The sequence below is a fragment of the Scyliorhinus canicula genome, chromosome 1 (genome assembly GCF_902713615.1).
Source record: "Scyliorhinus canicula chromosome 1, sScyCan1.1, whole genome shotgun sequence".
Lineage (NCBI taxonomy): Eukaryota > Metazoa > Chordata > Chondrichthyes > Carcharhiniformes > Scyliorhinidae > Scyliorhinus > Scyliorhinus canicula.
In genome coordinates this window covers 251,631,186-251,651,852 of record NC_052146.1, presented here as the reverse complement: position 1 = coordinate 251,651,852, position 20,667 = coordinate 251,631,186, and the positions used below count along the sequence as shown (strand labels likewise).

The 20,667-nt window shown below is 47.3% G+C and overlaps 1 long non-coding RNA gene across 1 annotated transcript; it reads right to left on the bottom strand.

The window, feature by feature from the left end:
* Nucleotides 1-325: 325 nt before the first annotated feature.
* On the bottom strand, nucleotides 326-19,367 carry LOC119973421. The gene is made up of 3 exons (XR_005462309.1): nucleotides 19,290-19,367; nucleotides 1,970-2,360; nucleotides 326-559 (listed from the first exon to the last, which is right to left on the bottom strand). It is a non-coding gene; the product is annotated as an uncharacterized LOC119973421 (long non-coding RNA).
* Between the last annotated feature and the right edge of the window lie 1,300 nt (nucleotides 19,368-20,667).

Here is a 20,667-nt window from a genome sequence, read left to right as displayed (position 1 = left end):
GGGGGGCTTCCTTCAGGCCTGGGGAGGCAGCAGGGTGGTAACGGTTGTGGCCAGGGGATAGGCATCATGCCCTGCTCCCTGGTTTGATTCCTCCAACTGCACCTCTAGGTGCTGGATGGTTGCGGACACCCCCTCATGTATTCCCTGGCTCTGCGGCTGCATCTCCGCTCAAGATGGGAGCACCCTTGCCAGAAGCCCGAAACCCATCAGATGGCAGCTAGTTCCTGGGTTCAGGCTGCCCTCTGACCGTCCGACCCCTCGGGGGTTCCTACCTCCACCTGTTGTACCACAGCACGTGTGTGGTGCCCACCAGATAGAACCTCTTCACTAAATTGCCCAACCGAGGTGAATATCTCTGTTACGATGGAAGGTGTTGGAGACAGCTGTGATGGAAAGTCAGTGCCATCCCCGGAATGGTGCTCCGGGTTAACCCCGACTGAGAATCGAGGGCTCCTGTCCGTGTCTGTGTCCTCCTCCTCCTCTCTGCTCTTCTCCTGGGGTTGGGGTTGTGGTTGGATGCGGGCGGTACCAGAAGGGCCCACCTCACCACCCGGTGATCCTGCAAGACACAAGACATAACGCATGATTAGACCACGGGTTGGGGTGGCGGGTGGAGCGAGTAGTATGGGGGTGGTGGGGGGGGGGGGCAGTAAGGGGGGTGGGGGGAAGTTGGTGAGGATGGTATGCGTATGGAGGGTTGGTGGTGGATGTGGGAGTGAGGGTGGTGACGCACGTGACATTGGGAACCACAATTCAGCTGGGTCTCCCTTACTCGCCCGATGCTGACCTCCACCCCGGTGACTGCCCTCTCCCTGGGCCCACCAACCAGGTCCGGTGCCCGCTGCTCTGCTGCAGTGAGAGCCGGCAGGCCTGGCAGTCCCCCTCCTGCTTGCTACCTCTCTCGGCGGTTGTGTGCCGCCTTCTCCTGGGGGCTGGCTGGGGGGGGGGGGGGGGGGGGGGGAGTGTGGGGGGCAGAGTCAGAGAACACAAAATGTTAGTCTTACACATGCAGCGCAGGGTGTGGGTAGCTGGTGGACTTCATGGCCAGCGCATCCAGCCATGGCAGCCAGTATGGGCGCTGGCAGATGGTGCAGGGTGAAGCTTCGGTTGCCCCCTCTATTGGTGTAGGTGGGTTGAGGTTACGGGTATTTGGAACGGGGTTAATGTCAGGGGCACAGTGCAGTCCACTCACCCTGGCCACCTTGAGGAGGTCGAACAGTTTCTTGCGCTACTGCTGGCCTGTCCTGGCAGGGTTGTCCACGACATTCACAACCTCTCCCACCAGCGCCCAGGTCCGGTGCACCGCTAAGGGTGGCAACCGCCACCCCACCCCAGGGTACAGAGCAGTCCGCCTATCCTCCCCTGTGTCGAGTAAGGTCTCCAGCTCAGCGTCAATGAATCATGGTGCTGCTCTCCTTGCTGCCACCTTGTTGGCTGGGTTGGCGTGTGTGGGGAGCGGAGTGCTTATGTGCGACTGCAGCTTGTCAGCCTCTCGAGCGTCAACCCGAATTCTGGTGAATTAGACACCGTTTTCCACTGGAATCTATCATGTTCCACGTGCCGTCGGTTCTAGATCATTAACGGTCGCTGGATTGATCGGGGAACGGGGTTTTAGAGGACCACCGATTCAGTCCCGGCGTCAGCACTTCGTTTCTGACACGGAGAATCCCACCCAAGGAGTTTGTCTGATGGTTTCAATGTTCTCCAATGCAAAATCAAGGGAGTGATGAATTGGGAACAAAGAACTTCTTAATAAATAAATTTAGAGTAGCCAATTATTTCTTTTCCCAAGTAAAGGGCAATTTAGCGTGGTCAATGCACCCAACTGGCACATCTTTGGGTTGTGGGGGTGAAACCCACGCAGACATGGGGAGAATGTGCAAACTCCACTCGGATAGTGACCCAGAGCTGGGTTTCGAACCGGGGTCCTCAGCGCCGCAGTCCCAGTGCTAACCACGGTTCCACATACCGGTAACAAAGAACTTAATACGGACGGGCTTTGTCTGACTTTATAACTGCTCCCTGGCCTTGCTTGCTGGAGTCCACACTCTCTTTGTCATTCTGCCTTGCCTTCATCCAATTCTTCTTCATCTAATGAAGCCTCTTCTTGTTGCTGTGCATTCTCCAATCTTAAGCTTGGTCAAGCTGTGCAGGATACAGCAAGCTACAATAATGTACTTTGATCAGGCTCCCCTGTAGGGAGACGTCACCCATTCAAACTCCCAACGGTATGGTCTTGGTGGTTCCCAGATTTTCTTTGTACCTGGGTTCCTCAGGCATGGAGCTGTGCAGACGTGTTATCAATCAGTGATGGAAGGGATATCCCTTGTCCTCATCATGGCAGCCATCCTCTGCTGTTCCTGGATTTGTGGAAAAGTGGAAGCATGGATGAGTGTCACAGAATAAAAGCACTGTCATAGCTGCCAGCAAAACTGGCACACAGTGCGTTATCCTGCTGTAGTAAACATGCACAAGTTGAACATTGATGAAGTCGAATCCCTTCCAGTTCACATAAGCTGCTGTATGTATCGTAAAATATGTGTTGATGGAGTTGGTTAAAATTCTGTTAGGGGCCAACTGACTTCACAGGACCCCAATTCATGGCTACTCATACAGTCCTGCCTCTTTACACAATTTGCATTTGTGAACAAATGCCACTTCCTCAAAGTGGCAACCTCTGGCTGATTTTCACTCTCGACGGACTTACCCTCACTGGGATTCACAGACCGCACAGCAGCAGGGGGACGACCAGGTCAGACCTAAGGGGTGGGGAGGGGGTCAGGTCAGACTGGAGGGGCTGCTGCCAGATGAGAGGGGGTGTGGTCATACCAAAGAGGTTGATGGTGGGGGCAATGTTGGGAGGAAAACCGGGGAATCAGTCCAGGAGGGAGGGGGGGGGGGGGGGGGGGGATTCAGTTTTGGTGGGGTAATCAGTCTGGGAGGGCGGGGTCTGTCTGAGGGAGAGGGTTAGTGGTCAGTCTGGGAAGGGGTGGGGTCTGGTGGGAGGGTCAGTCTGGGAGAGGGTGCGGGTGGATGGGAAGGGGGCTCAGTCCAGGGTGGGGGGAAGGTGGGTTTGGTGTAGTGACTCCCCAGGGGGTCACAAGTGTAATGATGTATATATAGGCATAACATTAAAGGGTTAATTATTGCATCTCAGTGTAATACAAACACTACAGGGCACCACCAGTTCCCAGTATAAATATCAAAACTCAGGGAATCCAGGGAATCAGCCAGGAGAGGAGAGAGATAGATCACAACTCAAGGACCAATTTAGGTTAAAGAGAATTAGCACGTGGCATTCATTAGTTAATACTTAATCATAGCATATAGTTTAACAGACTCTGTCTTACTTTATTAATTGTTACAGCTCAGTAGAGTTTGTGAACTCAATTTAATTTAATCATTATTCAATAAATCAGTTTTGCTTCAAATTAAAGATTGATGGTTTCTTGATCATCACACCATCATACCATTCTGGAATACGAGGCAAAGCGTAACAACATATTCCCACAAATATAGCAGCATGTGTGGGGAATGTCCCGTGCAAGGCTGGGTCTGGGCTTTTTAAATAGTTACTCTGGAATTAGAAGTGAGTTTTTTCTTCTAACTCGTTAAGAATAGCTACCATGGCAGCATGGTGGCACAGTGGTTAGCATTGCTGCCTACGGCGCTGAGGACTTGGGTTCGAATCCCGGCCCTGGGTCACTGTCCGTGTGGAGTTTGCACGTTCTCCCCGTGTCTGCGTGGGTTTCACCCCCACAACCCAAAGATGTGCAGGGTAGGCAGATTGGCCACGCTAAATTGCCCCTTAATTGGAAAAAATAATTGGGTACTCTAAATTTAAAAAAAAAAGAATAGCTACCAGGGTAAAACTGGCAGAACCATCTGAAGCTAGTGATTTAACTCATGCCCAGCGCAATTGTGAAGAAGAAGTTAGCGCCTCTGAGCAATTGCCGAGTAAACCCTTACATGGGAAACTCCTGGAGGGATTCCCCAGCGCATCATTGGGGTACCTCCTAAATGCGATGCTGGGGAGCCAGGAGGTTATGGGCCATAATATTATTGTGTTCAGTCAGTTGCAGATTGAATGCACATATCCTGGCAAACCATTTCAGTCAACTTCAGTGCGAAAACAGAGGGCAGTGAAGTTCTAATGATGATGTATGTAATTTCTCTGTGATTTCAACCACCCACTGCTGTGATGAAATTGGGTTAGGACCCTAGGACAGGCTTAAGATTATCTTTCCCCCAGATTCAAGTTTCTACCCCCGTTCACTGTCATTCGAGGGAAAACTACTGTGGCATATGCAACACTTTTATTTACAATTTACAGGCAAAATAACATAATATTTGAACAAAATGTTCAAAATTTGAAGCTTCTTATTATATTGGCACATTTTATATTGCTTTCAGGAAAAAACATCCTCCAAACTAGCAGCACTGTCAGTGTTAGTTTAGTGAAAAATACCGCATTTGATTAATTAGCTATTATAATGTTTCTTCTGCAAATTTATGGCGACTATTCCTCTGCTCCTATAACCTTGAAATATGAAGCAGTTGTTTTGCTATGGTAATCTTTACAACTGCCTCCATTATCTCTGAGTAGAGCACAACAAAAGGCATTTAAAAGCTGCTTTTTAAGCAATAACGTTTTGAGTTCAATCAGATACACATTGTATGCACACATCAGATATACCATGCAGAAAACAGAAGGATATTGACTTCAAAATCACTGCGGAGGCAAAGAGAGCCGGGAGGAATGTCAAATCTCCAACCTGCATTTTGATGTTTTTGCCCCAGGTTAGTCTTTACTGACATGCTTCGAGCATTCTGTTTGTGCTTGAGCATCCATTAACTGTCCTTGACTCAATGTTATACAGCCCTTTACAGTCGGGTCGATGCAAGCGGCTGCTGCACACTGCGTGCCGTGAGGTGTAAGAAATGCATACGCTTCACTTTGGCCGATCACATTGGCGATTCCATACTTCACTATAAAATGCTGTTTCATCTCAAATAAATGAAAGCTTGTTAATTATTATTCTGGTAATTGTGCTGGATCACGAGTGTGCCTGGCGAGAGCTGTGTCAAAGAAACGCCTAACTTTAAAGGGGGGGGGGGATAAAACCAAGGTTGAGATGTCTTTGAATTAGGCTTATTAATCAAAGAAGTCATTTTGTCACTTACTAGGGATTTTTTCAGTATGTGTCATAAAAGATGTAACTACTATAGCTCCGAAGTAATCGAATGGTTCCTTTACCAGAAACACACTGCTGAGCCATACAATTAGATACAAAGAAATCGTTATGCATTTAAGGTAAATGGAAATAAGTTATTCTGAGAAACAAAATAAACGTGGCATCACCTTCATTATAAATCTGTCCCAAAATCCTGAACTCTTGTGAATTTTGATCTGAACAAAATAACTCAGAGTTTAACCCTATCATTTGTGTAATCGGAGACATTATCATTTTGGAATATTCTCTGTGGGCAGTGGATATGATGTAGGCCCGAGTTAGTTAAATTCTTGACATTTGTCAGAGATCTAATGAATCAAGTAGGAGAGGCAATGTGCAAACAGTTTTTCAACAGCCAGTGAAAAGGGCCAATTTTCAATGGAATGAGAATCAGCCAGGTTCCACAATAAACAGCAGACTGCTCTGCCAGGTTATTGCCATGGGGGGTTTGACTTTGTGCAATAGTGAAAACAGGTGATAACAAATCAACAGCTAATTTCAAATATCTCCCAATTTTTATTTTATTGAAGTCAATGGAAATAGAAATCAGGAGGGATTAAGTATGGAGGCTGCAAATTTCTGCTCCATAGCGCCCATAGTTTTAGCCCAATGTGTGCTGTCTTCACAGCAAGATGGCACCTCCACTATGTGCAGGCAATTCCAGTGCAACCTAAGGGGACACGGTGGTGTTAGGGGTAATGTCACTGGGCTAATAATTATAGAGGATCAGGTTAATGATTTGGAAACATGGGTTCAAGTCCCACCGCACCAGCTAATTGCACTTAAAATCAATTAACAAAATCTGGAATTGAAAGCTAGGCTCTGTAACAGTGACTGTGAAATTGTCATTTATAAACCCCTCTGGTTCACTAATAATCTTTATGGAAGGAAATCTATTCTCCTTACCTCCCGCAACAATATGGTTGATTTTTAACTACTATCAAGGGCCATTAGGGACGTGGAGCAAATACCAGCCAAGCCAATGACGCTCATATCCAATGAAATTTTAAAAAAGCCTTTAAACAGACGCTAATTCTTTCAGATGGTATTGGCCAAGGATCCATCCTGTTCCTGAATGCACGCTCAGCTGTGCAAGATCAAGGGAGCAAGTAGGCTCGAGCATTAAACTGCAGAAAGGTTTTGCTGGTGTCAAATGAGTGTTGCAGGCCGTCACCAACATGGCACCGAGCACAATCCAACCAAGAAGCTTGCCTGCACACTGGGGCTGCCATTTTGGAACCCTGAGTGCATCATTAAAACAGGCACTAGGGAGCCCAATTTGTCCTATGCACCTTTATTTCATGTAAAACATTTGGCCGCAATTCTCTGGAAAGAATTCTAAGTATGATAACTGCCACAAGCTTCCTGCTGCTCGGCTCAGTTGACAATGCAATTCAACGTTAATTGGTTCACTTAATGAGGTTGCACAGGCTTCAGGCCGCAAATGAAGGCTCATCAGCCAATTCACCAGTACCGTGCTCCCCCCCTCCCACACCCTCCACTAACAAGGTTGAGCAGCACTTAACCAGATCTTGCACAGCCAACCCCACTCAGCTCACAGCCATGACTTTGTGACGACTGGCCTCAAGGTTTGGAGATGTGGGTCTGGGAAGGCTTCTAGATGTGGTTGAGGTCAGGAGGGATCTCCTGTTTCGCCGAGGGTCCCTAAGGGTGAGCCACAGGACAGCCATGTTGCCTGGGATAAAGTGGCAGCGGCCATCAGCTCGGGAAGTGTGACCAGGAGGACTGGCCTCCAGTGCCGCAAGGAGGTCACTGGGCACCACAGGTGAGTTGATACCCACCCCCTGCCCCCAATGAGCCCAGCCCCCACCAACCCACCATATGCCTTCCAAACCCACACTTTATCCCCCTCCCTTCATGGCCCCCTCTCTCCATCCAACCCTCCCTTCGCCCCAACACTCCCTTCACACTAACCACCCCCCCTCACCCCCACCACCACCACTGTGAACCGCACGTGTGGCTATCGATGACTAATCTGTGTCTCCACAGGAGAAGCTCTCCCAAAATCATTGGCAGAGGGCCCAGACTGGCAGAGGAGTGCCGGACATAAGAATCCTAATGACCTTTGAGGAACAGGCCCTGGAAGTTACGGGGGTGGCTGAGGAGAGAGCAGTCACCAATGCTGAGGCCAGCGAATGCCGCAGAGATGAGGATCCACTGGACCCCACCCGGAGGACCTGTCTCAGGTGAGTTGTTAATGGCATACAGACTGACCCATCACTCCCACTGACCACATGTTCATTCTCCCACAGGCCCTCCAGCCGATGGTACCGGACCACACCAAAGCAAAACAAAATTATTCACTCCCACGAACCGGGCGTTCCAATTTGGGACACGCTCACAGACAACATTAGCATTCTTTGTGACACTTCCCATAACTTATTTAGTCAACCACAAATGATGGCTTCTCCCCTTAGAATTATTCTTTATAGTAGGAATATACTTATTCAGATTACTCTGAAATATCCACTTAAATATCTGCCACTGCTTCTCTATTGATTTCTCCCCTAGTCTAGTATCCCAGCCTTCAGCTAGCTCAGATTTCACACCTACAGTGTTGCCCTTATTTAAGTTTAAAATACCCACTTTTCTCCCTTTCAAACTGGATCGAAACCTCAATCATATTGTAGTCGCTGCTACCTAGGGGTGCTTTTACTTTGAGGTCATTCATTAATCTTTGCACATTGCACAATACCAAGTATATTATATAACTTCTCTCTGTTTTTTTTCCAGAACATGTTACTCTAAACAATTGTCTTGAATGCATTCTATGAACTCCTAATCTAGGCTACAACTGCCAATTGCTTTTTCTAGTTTATATGTACATGAAAATCACTCATGATTTTTGCCGACCCTTTATCACATGCACCCAATACTTCTCCTTGTATACTTTGTCTTACATTGTGTTAGGAGGCCTTCAGGCCACTCACACTGGTGACTTCCTTCCCCTAGTATTCCTCATCTTCATCCAATCAATTCTACATCATGAACTCCTAAACCAAGGACACCTGTAACTATTGCAAATGCCATTCTTGATTAACAGTGCAATCCCTCCATCTTTGCCGAGTTTATTTTCTTCTTCAATGTCATATACCCCTAAATATTCAGGGGCCCAATGATTGTCATCCGACAAGTAGGTTTCTGTAATTGCTATCAATTCTTATTTATTTACTTCAATGTGTGTTATCAGTTCATTTATTTTGTTATGAATGCTGCACATATTCAGATACAGAGGGCGCAATTCACCATTCCTCAACACCAATTTCGTTATCGGCGATCGGGTGGCGAATCCCCCCTGACGGCGAAATCGGGGACGGCAGGTTTTGTATCATTCACCGCCTCCAAAATGGCATCATTGTGTTGCGCGCTGCATGCCGTTGGGATGGCAGTAACACATCACCTGAAGGCCCTCCCCCAATGCTCCACCCCCGATGGGCCGTGTTCCCGACCGCATGGTTGACGTGCGGTCTCAGCGGTCGGAAACCACTCTGTCCAGTGCCACCACAGTTGGGCCGGGAGCTATGCTGCTGGCCAAGGGAGCTTCCACGAGGGCAAGGGGTATTGGTGGGGGTGGCCATGGGGGCACTATCTGGCAGATCAGGCCCATGCGCAGCCGGCGCATGTATTACGGTGCGAGCACTGCAGGGTCGTCGTCGTGCATATGCACGGCCACAGACCCGACCATTCTCCAGCCGTTTTTATCATGGGAGCCATGAGTTTTACTTGGCGTGGCTGATAGCCCCTCACTGGTCGCAGGATTGGTGAGGGTTCGGCGCGATTTATTTGACATAAAACACTGCAATCCTCCCCACGTAGTCTCAAAAACAGTGAATCTAGCTCAGTCTTTCGTTTTGTCTTTTTGTTAGTTTTGTAACACTTAACCTTAATTCTTGGTGCATTCTGAGGTTTTTTTCTTTCTGTCCCTCTGAACGTCATTACCCATAGAATCCCTGCAGTGCAGAAGGTGACCATTCAGCCCATCAAATCTGCACCGACCATCTATCAGCGTAGCCCCACCTAACCTGCACACTAAGGGTCATTTTTTTTCCTGCATATCTTTGGACTGGGGGAAGAAACAAGAGCACCCGGAGGAAACCCACCCAGACACGGGGAGAAAGTGCAAACCCCTCACAGACCGTCAACCAAGGCTAGAATTGAACTTAGGTCTTAGGCGCTGTGAGGCAGCAGTCAGAACTACTGTGCTGCCGTGCAACCCATATTACTACTTTTCTCTCTTATCTTGGGCAGGATTCTCCGTTGGGCGACGCCAAAACCGGGAAAGGCGATTGGGTGGAGAATCGGTTCCGACGGCAAAATCGTAGCCTGCGCCGATTTGACGCCCAATTGCAATTCTCCACCTCGACAGCGGCGTCAATGCATACGGGAATGCACATATAGTAGATACCGGTTGCATATCATTGGCGGGCCCAATCCAGTATTCTCCAGGATCTCCGCGATTCTCAGCCTTCAATAGGCCGAGTTTCCAACGGCGCCGTTCAGTTGTGCTTTTAGAAATCATGAAACCAGCATCGTGGCTTCTGAAGGAGAGAGAGGGGGTACCGAAGGTGTCCAACATCACCATAGTTTTCTGGCAGTGGTGCCGCTGGCTGGGGGGCTTCTGCCAGTGCTGGGGGTGGAGTAGCTGGGTGGGCAAGAGGTGGTCTGTAGGGGTTGGGATGAATGGGCATGGAACACGATTGCCACAGCCGGCAGGGCAGCCATGCTGCACATACCGCTAACAGCCCACTTTGAACATAGTGCCATGGCTCGTATAGGTGTCGCCCCAGGGCACCCCCCTCAGTGCCTTCCGACCCCAGCTGACCCATCAGCTGTATGTGAGGGCTCCAGCACAACCAGTGCCACCTTGTTGGCTGGGATGAGGGTGTCTGGGGATTGTAATGATTCTGAGGGGGCTGGTCGGGGATGGCTAGAGGGTGGGCAGAGGGGTCACAGATGGCGGGTCGGGTCCACGCACGGCCGGCGCCATGTTGTACGGTGCGACCGCCGCAGGTCGTTGGCGTGCACATGTGCGGCCAGGGTCCCGGCCATTCTCTGGCAATTTCCGGCGTGGGAACCGGGAGTTTGACCTGGCGTTGCTGCTAGCCTCTCACCGGTCCCATTTTCCTCAGTACTGGTGCCAATGCTCCACAAACTGGAACCCACACCAGTCTTAGAGCCATGTATTCAGCTTTCTAATTTTATGTGCCCGATGCCAATTTGCACACGGCTCAGGTAATATTTCACAGATTGTAAACTTTAAGGTTCTACTTTTGAACTTAGTGCCTCGCTCCTCAGACTCTCAACACAGAACCTCTTTCTGAATTTTACCTGATTTCATTGACATTCTGACTTTGACTGCAACGTAGTTCACAGGTAGTGAAATCTTCCCAAAAAAACACTCCACCTGACTTTCCATCACCTGCGTCTGCCCTCTGCCAATGATGGTGGCTTTCGCGCCAAGCCAGATCTTTCTCTTGCACTGTCTTTTCCTGAGTACCTCACGTTTATCAATCTCTCTGATGTCTTCTTTAAAATTCTCATTGTTCACTTTCCACCCAAAGACACTTTACCCGGAGATTTATTCTTCTCCTTAGGGGCAGTACTTACCTGTGCACCCCAGTGGGTTCTCTTTGCCAGGTCACTGTTTGTCAAAAGCTGTTGTAAATGAGGTGTCGGGGACAGAATCCTAACTGTGGGGAAGCCTGCTAATTATATAAAATTGTAATGGGGTTCCCAACCTTTCATGGTGGGAACGCCCCGCATCATTGGTGTGGGTGAGGACAATCGGAATGCGGAATCCCGATGCTGTAAAAGCTGTTTGAGGACTACCATGGGATCTCCACCCCCCCCCCCCCCCCCCCCCCCCCCTCCACACACACATACACACACTTTTTCGGTGGGTGGGAGACAGATCCTTCAAAAGCACACATCACGAATGAGCAGGACCAGGTGCTAGAGACAGGGACAGCGATGGAGAATACCCATCTGGGTACCCAGGGTTCTCCAGATTCTGCTCAGCTGGATGCAATGCTAAAGCACAGGAGTCATTGATAAAGCGGACTACAGTGCGGCATCAGAAGAAAATGGGTGAGGTTCTGTGAGCATTTTTAGCTACACCGTGCACAATTGGAGAGAGATTGGAGTGGTTCATCTCTGGCATGAGAACTATGATGTCTTTGGCCTTTCTGATGATATTTGCCTTACACCTACATGGAGCATCAAACACATCAGAATAACAAGTGCATGCTGGCCTCACCCAATGTCCTGCCAACGTATTGAGAAGTGAATTAAAACTTACCTTGGCCATTCAACAGCAAAATATTCCCAATTCTTGATGAGCATGGAAGAGCGGATGAGCCATGAGAGAGAAGATGGGGAAAGATAACATGGCAGTGGGTGCTCTGGTCAGTGTTTCCACTCCTGATCCTTTGGTCTTCCTCCCCACATTCCAAGCTGCCTTTTGTCCCAATGGAACAGGTGCAGGTGGGCCAGACTTTGAATGGGCCCTCACAAGCTCCAATGCCCAGAGGAGATCAGACAAGAGCATCTGAGCAGTCCGGAAAGGGATATGAACAACTTGCTGCCAATACTGCTGAAGCCATTGGGATTTTATCATGCAGGAGTAGTAAAAAAAGTTTTTTAAAAAGGATTTGTAGCTGCATATGGATATTATTCACTTGGATGTTTCGTATTGCACTGGATTTTCACATTTCTGTTTAATATTTACTAATCATAAAATGTATCCTGTTGTTCCCTCTTCCCTAATTTTTAGCTTGCCTCCTGCCAAGTGGTCTTCTGTCTTTTGAAGAATGGTACGGCAAGAGCTAAAAACAAGTAATAGGTGTCCGGGAGAGGAATGTTATTTATGGGACTGCTGTGTTCTCATGAGTAGGGAGGGCAAAGTGGGGTGTGCCAGATTAACTGAAACATGCCTGAATCAGGCCGCCCCCAGCACTTGTGGCAGGTAAGTGTGCAGCTACAGGTGCCCTTGACACGGTCTTCCTTCTGCTATTGCGTCTTCATCGCCTCTGAAGTTGTAGGTTGTTCATCACTTTCCTACCCCTTGATCCATCTTAATGTTCTGTAAGGCGCAGCAGACTTCCATTCTTCCAGGAAACCCTGGAAGTTGAGCGCTGAACTATGTCCTCAGGTTTGTCCATACTCTCCAATTACATCTTCAGCATCCTAATTGCTTCCTCAATTACAAATCTTATATTCATGTTGTTTGTTTTGTACCTTTCCAAAGAATCAGTTCTTGTTCTCCGCAGAGGTGTCTTTCGAGGGTAACTGTTATTAACAAGGAGCTGACTGCTGACTCTGCTTCAAGATGTAAGCATCTGAGGGACTCTGAATTGGTGCAACATACTTGCATCGTGGCAGCTCCCTAACCATCTTGCCTGCACATACATGATGATTATTTTGGTGATTGCAGACCAACTGAACACTGGGATCTCTCTTCATTGGTGAATCCTGCTGATTGCCCTGAGAGCATCTTGGTGACCACCCGTGTACAATCTATGTTTCTCTGGAGCTTTGAGAAAGCAACAAGAGCGGCAAATTTGGCTACCCTCTCCTTCTCGCTGGCAAAATGGCATTCATCACCAATCAGATGCACCTGTGTGAAGCAGATTGTGAGATTCTACAGGTGTCACTGGCAGTTCCCCGGAAGGAGCTGCAAGTGAGGAAATACGAAGCTGTGGTGACCTTGTCCACCATGGTTAGGGATCTTCTTCGAGGAGGCTGTAAATATTAGCGCGCATCCCTGAAAAGTTTGACATCATTTGCATTCAACAGCATTCATTTGCACTCATTGGATACCAATTGCCCTCAGGAACAATCATTTAACATCAGTTGTACTCCAAAACAATCATTTAGCTATCATTTGTCATAAAATGCACTCAAAGCCAATCATTTAGCTATCTTTTAAATTATATGTACCATAATTGACATCAATGTATTCAATTGCCCCGAACCACATCAGTTAAACATTTACAATTAACATCACTCCAGCATGTGGACACCAAAAATGATCATAGAATTTATTTTCCATATTTCTAAATTGAACTAGCTTCATACATCATAAAATTGAGCTACCTTGGAAAAAGAAGACCTTGTTTAAATGAGCTATTTTTATGACTTCCTTTATAACCAATAACCCGAGCAGCACAACCCTACCCAGCAGCATGTCCATCCAACCCCTCCCCCAACCATGCCCACACACCCTCCTCCCCTAGACTGCAGTAGTTCTCTTCCATCAAACCACAGAGCAGTTTCCTCCCCTGCCACCACCCACTGCTGAACAATTGCCACCCCCTGCCCCCCCCCCCCCCCCCCCCCCCCCCCCCCCCCCGCCACATCTCCTCACCCCAAAACTTTCAAAAGTCAAATGTTTCAGGTAGGGTAAGCCACCATAAGGCAATAGAAGGTCATATGACCAAAAGCCTAGTCAAAGGGATTAAATGCTTTTCAAAAATTCAGGGAAAATCATGCACCCTCCCCCCTGGATGTAGAGGTTCTCTTCCTCCCCCACTCCTTATCTCTCTCACTCCCTCTTATCTCTCCACCCCAATCTCCTCTATCTTTCCCCATCCCCTCTTTCTCCCCTCCCTTCCCCCACTTCCATTATCCCTCTTCCCCTTATTCTCCTCCTCACCTATTCCCCCTTTCCCCTTTATTTGCCACTGAATTCCTCCTCTGGCTTATTTCACCCCTCTCCTTTAATTCACCTCACTCCTCCTTAATTCACTACCTCTCTCCTTCCTCCCTCCTTTCAAGCTGCCTCCCCTTAATCCACCCCATCCTTTATTTCATCCCTTTAATTCCCCCCGCACATTCCTCACCCTCCTGACGTAATTTGCTCCACCCTTCCCCCAATTCGCACATTTAATTCAACCCCACTTCACCTCCACCCTATCACCAACTGAAGATCTCCGCTTAAAGGGCAGGCTGGAAACCAGAAGTACCATTTTCCAGGGTGGCCTGTTGCTATATTTACCTGGTTATAAATACAGCGGTCAATATGGTCGCCTTCCTTGATCCTAATTATGTTTGCTCTAGAGTCGCCAGGTATCTTTCGATACCGCCACAAGGTTCAAACCCGAATACTGATCAAAGAACCAATGCACCAGTTAGTTAGTTCAAAGTCAATACTATTTATTTACACACACAATAATATCTACTCATGCACAAATACCACAAACTAAACTATCTCTAACGCTAACGCCTATACTTAACTTCGGGTGCCCACTCAGTCAGAGGAACAATGGCCGTTGTTCGGATCTGAGGCTGTTGGGTATGAAGAGGTAACAGGAGAACAGCTAAGGTCGTCTGTCTGATGGCAAGCGTTAACCTTGGACTTACTTGCTTCTGGTGCAGCTGGTGGACGGGTTTTTCAGCTTAGAGAGCCGAGTCTCTCTCGGGGGCTTCTTCTTATACCTGAAGGGGCTTTGCACGCTTTTGGGCGGGCCTTGAACTTGGCCCCGATTAATTGGGCCGTATCTTGATCACTCGTATTGATCCTGACCAATAAAGGGGTGGGCGCTCTGATGGCTGGGCATGTCTTAGGAGGCCATTGGCCTTGCTTTGTTTGTGTCTTTCTGGTGCCGGGCTGTCTGCTATAGTATCAGTTACTTGACTGTTATTCCTTTGTTCCCGGAGATGGGCCATCAATATGTTAATTGCCTGACAGTCTCGTCTGGGAGTTGCCTTCTCAATACGCATCCAGGCTAGGTGCCTGCTTGCTTTCCTAACGTTGTCCATATTTCCCTATAGTCTTTGCAAACATCCATTTTGTATTCTGTAAGTGGCCATCCCAGATGGCTGCAGGCCCTGTAAAAATTTGAAGTTGGCATGGGAGCAGGACCATGGAGGCCCATAAAATAGTTGATAAGGCCTAGAAAAAGGTTGGCGAGCCTTAGAGAGGTCCACGAGGCCCAGGGTCTGGAGACTGCAGGAAAATGAGGGAGGAAGGGAGAGTCTGAAGAGAGGCAGATGAGAGAGAATTTGGAGAAAGTGAGGAATGGGAGGCGAGTTTGGTGCGAGGAACGGGTAATGAGTTTGGAGGAAGGGCGAGAGGATTTGGAGGGAAAGGGAGAGAATTTGGAGGAGGAGAAGGGTGAGAGTTTGGAAGGAGAGAGGGGTATGAGAGTTTTGAGAGGAAAGGGGAGAGTTTTGGAGGATAGGAGAGGCTGGGGAGGAGAGTGTGAGGGGGAGAGCATGGAGACTGGAGGAAGCAAAGCGGAGAATGTGGAGAACGGAGGATGCAAGGGGGAGATTGTAAAGACTGGAGTAAGTGAGGGGGGAGAATTTAGGTACAGGGGAGTAGGTGGGCAGAAAATATAGGCCCTCAGCTAAAATGAATAATGAACTGATGGTGATCTGTAGGTTGATAGCTGGGAAATTCTGCAATTCCTAAAAGCAAAACTCCAGCATATTGGAAATAATCACTTAGCAGTGAAGTTACACTCTCATGACAAGTCATGGGAGCAAAAACATTTCATTAGGCAAGGAAGCCCACGTCATATCTTATGATTTAAAGCCTTTCTTGCCTGCCAATTTCCACTCTCCCCTCCTCTTTTTTCCCTATCTGGTTTCAAGAAGCCGCAGAAATCAATGTGCACGGATATAACTCCGATTCCTGTCTTAAAACTGCATCTAACGATCATTTTACATATTTAAATGGCAAAGCCCCCTGTCCCACCCTCTGAAGAACATTATTGCAAGGCACAATGTTTCAAGTTCCAAACACATTAGGCATACTACCATTCACATGAACATGATTATGTTGATGGTGGGGGAATTCACTAATGGTAATACTATTGATTTTTTAAAAATGAATTCATAGGATGAGGGTGTCACATAATAGGCCAGTATTTATTGCCCATCCCGAATTGCCCTTGAGACGGTGGTGAGCTGCCTTCTTGAACCGTGGCAGCCCATGTGGTGTAGTTACGGGGTTCTAATATCCAAAGAAATCTTAAGGCAATCATAAAGGCTATTTTTTATTCTTGCAAGTTATGTTCTCACAGTAATTTCCTTTGACCAAATAATGACTAAAATCACTTGCTAAGAGTTATTATTGATCCAGCAGTAGGTTTACTGGATGTGCACAATTTCTAAATGGTTGACATTATGATTTAATTTGGGTGCATGACAAAAATACCAGCTAATCATAACCTTCATGGGACAGAACATAAGAGGGGGGGGGGGGGGGGGTGTAAAATGGGTTGCTGATTCTTTATCTTCTGGACTGCCCAAACCAATTTCACCCTGATGATGTGTTTAGCATTCTTAAACTATGTGCAGACATCGCTTCTTGGAATGTTGAGAAATATTATCAATTAGTTGCCATTTCATAGAATCATAGAATCCCTACAGTGCAGAATCAAGCCATTTGGCCCATCGAGTCTGCACTGACCCTCTGAAAGAGCACCCTAGCTAGGCCCAATCCCCTCCTTATCCCCACAACCTCACCTAACCTACACATCTTTGGACACTAAGGGACAATTTAACATGCTGATTCACCTACCCGCACAACTTTGGACTGTGAAGTCACATCCTCACATGCAGCCATTCATCTTTATGTGTCTACATTCCTTTGACTCTTGCCTGTAGCCCTTTAGCACAGATGGCACGTGCGATTTACTTTCACTCTCTCATTTGGTGAAGGCGCTTTGAGCCTTATTCTTCAGCTGCAGGAAATGAGCAAAAATGGGTGTGTCCAAATTTCTACCCCGTTACCTTTATGTCCTAGAAGAATACTCTTCAGGTGGTTTAATGGAATAGAATAACCAATAAACTAAACACTCAGACACGCAGACATAGTTAATTAGGACTAACCTAGAGAAATCCATGAAGTTCACCCGGTGTGCTGTCAGCAAGTACTAAAGATGCATTGTATTCCAGCCTTGCCCATTACTTCAGCACTAAGCCTGGCAACTCTTCCAAATGTTTCAATATTCACCTTCAGCAAACATTTTAGCAATTGACTGATAATAAAAAAAAACACTTGAAATGTAGTTGGCACTGGCAAGGGAGTGTTGCTTGCCTGACCGTCAACCATGTTGAATCACGTGTATATTACACAAGATTGGAATGGCAGCTTCCCTTTCCCTAAAGGACATGAGAGACCTGGCTGGGGTTTAAGCTCTCTTGACCATTAGCAGATCTAATTAATTTCCATTTTATGACTTGCTATTTTGGGATTTGAATGAACAAGATGTGGGATTCCGGTGCATTAAAATCCTTTGGCCACTGTGCCCAAAGATAAGGTTACGTATTTTGATTTTGTTTTACTTTAAGGATAAAGACTTACCAGCCCAGAATGACATCTTGTAAATAAAACATTGACTTAATGTTCTACAGAATCAATGGAACATCAGAGCCTATTTTTTGTAAATTATTATTAGTATTGACATTGTTCTCTGAGCATTTTCTCTGCTGGCTATTTGACATTTGTATGAAACCACTTGAAGAATATTCTTACAGAAGAAAGCAGATACATTCCAAGCATGGTTCAAGTTCCTAATCCACTGTGTAAATTATCAGGTGTCAGTAGCAACACACGTATAGCTAGTCTATAAATGTAGTAGAAAGCATGGGGCGGGATTCTCTCAGCCCAGGCCGGGCCGGAGAATCACCGGGACAGGCGCGAATCGCGCGACGACGCCCCGATGCTGGTCCGCCGATTCTCCAGAGCGGAGAATCGGCGCCATTGGCGCCAGCGTAGTCAGAGGCTGCTCTACACGGCCCCCTGGCGATTCTCCACCCGGGATGTTGCGAGCGGCCACGCAAAAAGTCCGAGTCCCGCCGGCGCCGTTCAACCCGGTCTTACCTGGCGGGACCTCGGCGTGCAAGCATCCGGGGGCGGCTTGGTGGGAAGGGGGAGGGCCTCCACTGTGGCCTGGCCACGATCGGAGCCCATGGATTGGGGGGCCAGCCTCTCGCGCTGGGGGCCTCTTTTGTTCCGCGTCGCCCCTGTCGCCCTACGCCATGTTGCGTTGGGACCGGTGCGGAGAAGGGTGCCACTGCGCCTTCGTGCATTGATGCCGGTCCCACTGCGCATGCGCGCATTGGCGCCAGTCCCACTGCGCATGCGCAAACCCGCGGCACCCGTCTGACGCCGGGATCGGCAGCTGGAGCGTCGTGTGTCGCTCCAGCGCCGTGCTGGCCCCCTTTCGGTGTCAGAATCGCTACTCCTGAGGCCATGTTGATGCCGTTGAGAAACGTGATGGCGTTTACGATGGCGTCAACACTTAACCTCAAGATCAGAGAATCCCGCCCAGGATCTCCTTTCCTCTTTATTGATAACAAAAGGGTAAGTCCATTCCCATATTTCTGACTATTGGATGAATAATGATCAGTATGGAGGGACAACTTAAGGAACTGATGGGGAAATGCTGTTAATATATCCATTCTGCTGTGTGCTTTATCAACAACAGGCAAAACCTCTTATTCTTCACAAACCTAAATTTAACAAAATGTCATTGAGATAACTTTCCCTAACCTTTTTTGAACTGTGTCACAACACAGTGGCCAATCTAAGCTATTATGGATATAATTACTGTTGCCCTTCATAGATACATCTCCATTCATTGGGGTGAGAGGTTTTGAATAATTCCAAATGGAGTGATGTTTGTCACACAAAAGGTTATTAGCATATGAAATTACCACAAGTGGCTGTTGAAGTTCAGTCAATCAAGGCAGCTAAGAGGGAATTACATAAATACTAGTGAAGAAAAAAATATGGGATGGCTGCAAAGAACATGAGAAAGGGATAGTTCCCACATCGAGCAAGGCCAGGCACAAATGTAATGGGTTGAAAGCTTTTGTGCCTCAGTTTCTAAGATGCACTGTCAGTACTAAATCGAGCTCTCTTGAAAGAGTAATGAGTAAAGGCAGTGAATGGTATGATATTATGGATCAGAATTTCCAGATTTGACCACTGATCTCACTATGATACCAGTTTGGGGTAGGGCTGCAATTGGCCGTTGTGTCCCTTGGGTAGGGAATGGATAAAAGAATTTGAGTGCTCACCTCATTGGATAGTTTCCGTGATTGGAAGGTTTCTGACCTTAGCTTAGGAGAGGATAATCAATCCCAATTGTGATGCCCTCCACAGTTGAATTGTTTGCTGCCAACAACTGCACAGTCTCACGTATGACAAACATCGGCACAAATGATGTCGCAGGAAGTTGCTGCTACTTGTGGATGAGTACACCAATGAGAGTCTTCATCATTAAGAATAAAAGGGAGGAAATATAAGTAATTTGAATTAGAATAGAAAAGTGGTTTGTAAAATTTCAACAGTTCAGAAATTGAGTAGTCAGAAGCGAGTCTCAGGAGTAAAAGATTTTGTTTAAGCTGTGCTAAAGGAACAACACCTGTTTTGCATTTTTCCGTGGCACACAGTTGGCGTGTGACCTGATCTGTAGCCAACTAAAACAGACAGCAAAATAATTGCATTTTGTACAGATCATGCTGAAACTTTCGGCTGACCTTTTAGCTGCAGTTAAACAAAGCAATTGTGACGATCCAAAAAATGAATACCACAAAACATTAGACCACTTTCAAAGTGAATTGGTCCACGGTTAATTTGAGAAATACAGATTTGTGAGTCAGTCTTCAGAAATGTTCTTCCTCAGCTAACAATGGAATTCTTTAAGCATCTCATTATCTTCTTCCAAGATCAGCGCTTGGATGAATTAATTCAAGGTATTATTTGTTAATGGATGTTTAATTTTAATAAAAGCCACTTTCCCTCTCAGCTTATAGCTCAGTGAAACCATGTTAATCTTCTTTGAATTGAGGAATCTAGAACACTAGAATCTATGTCACAGGAAATTAGATGCCCATTTGTTGTACCTGTTCTTGCATATTAAGAGTTCTTTCCATTGAATGACTTGTGGAGGAGGAACATTGCTAATTAGGAGACCACAGTGGACAGGATTGCAAGAACACAATGCATTCATATCATGCCTCACATTGTTCGAGTATGTTTATTCTCCCAGGCCACTTATACACCTGTCAATCATCTACAAAGTTTTTTTAAAAAAAAAGCAAAGTGCTTATAACACTGAGCATCAGAATAGGTCAGAAAAAAGAAAAGCCCTTGGCTTGAATTTGTTTGGATAGTGGGGGCTCGACCCCTGCCACCCAAAGAGTTGGGAGGGAACACATTCCCGCTGACTCCAACAGGCCCACTGCCATTTTGCATTCAAATGAGCGTTGATTGGCAGCAGGAACAACTTCCAACCTCACTTGGATGGCTGGCGGGAGCTGCTGCTGCTGCGATTACAGCTGGTCCAGAAATAGAGGAACCCAAGCTCAGGGTAAGTCCAGGTTGGCAGCCCCGGCGAGGCGGTGAGAGGGGTTAGAGGGGTGAAGGGGCCTTAACTGAGAAGCCACAGGGTAG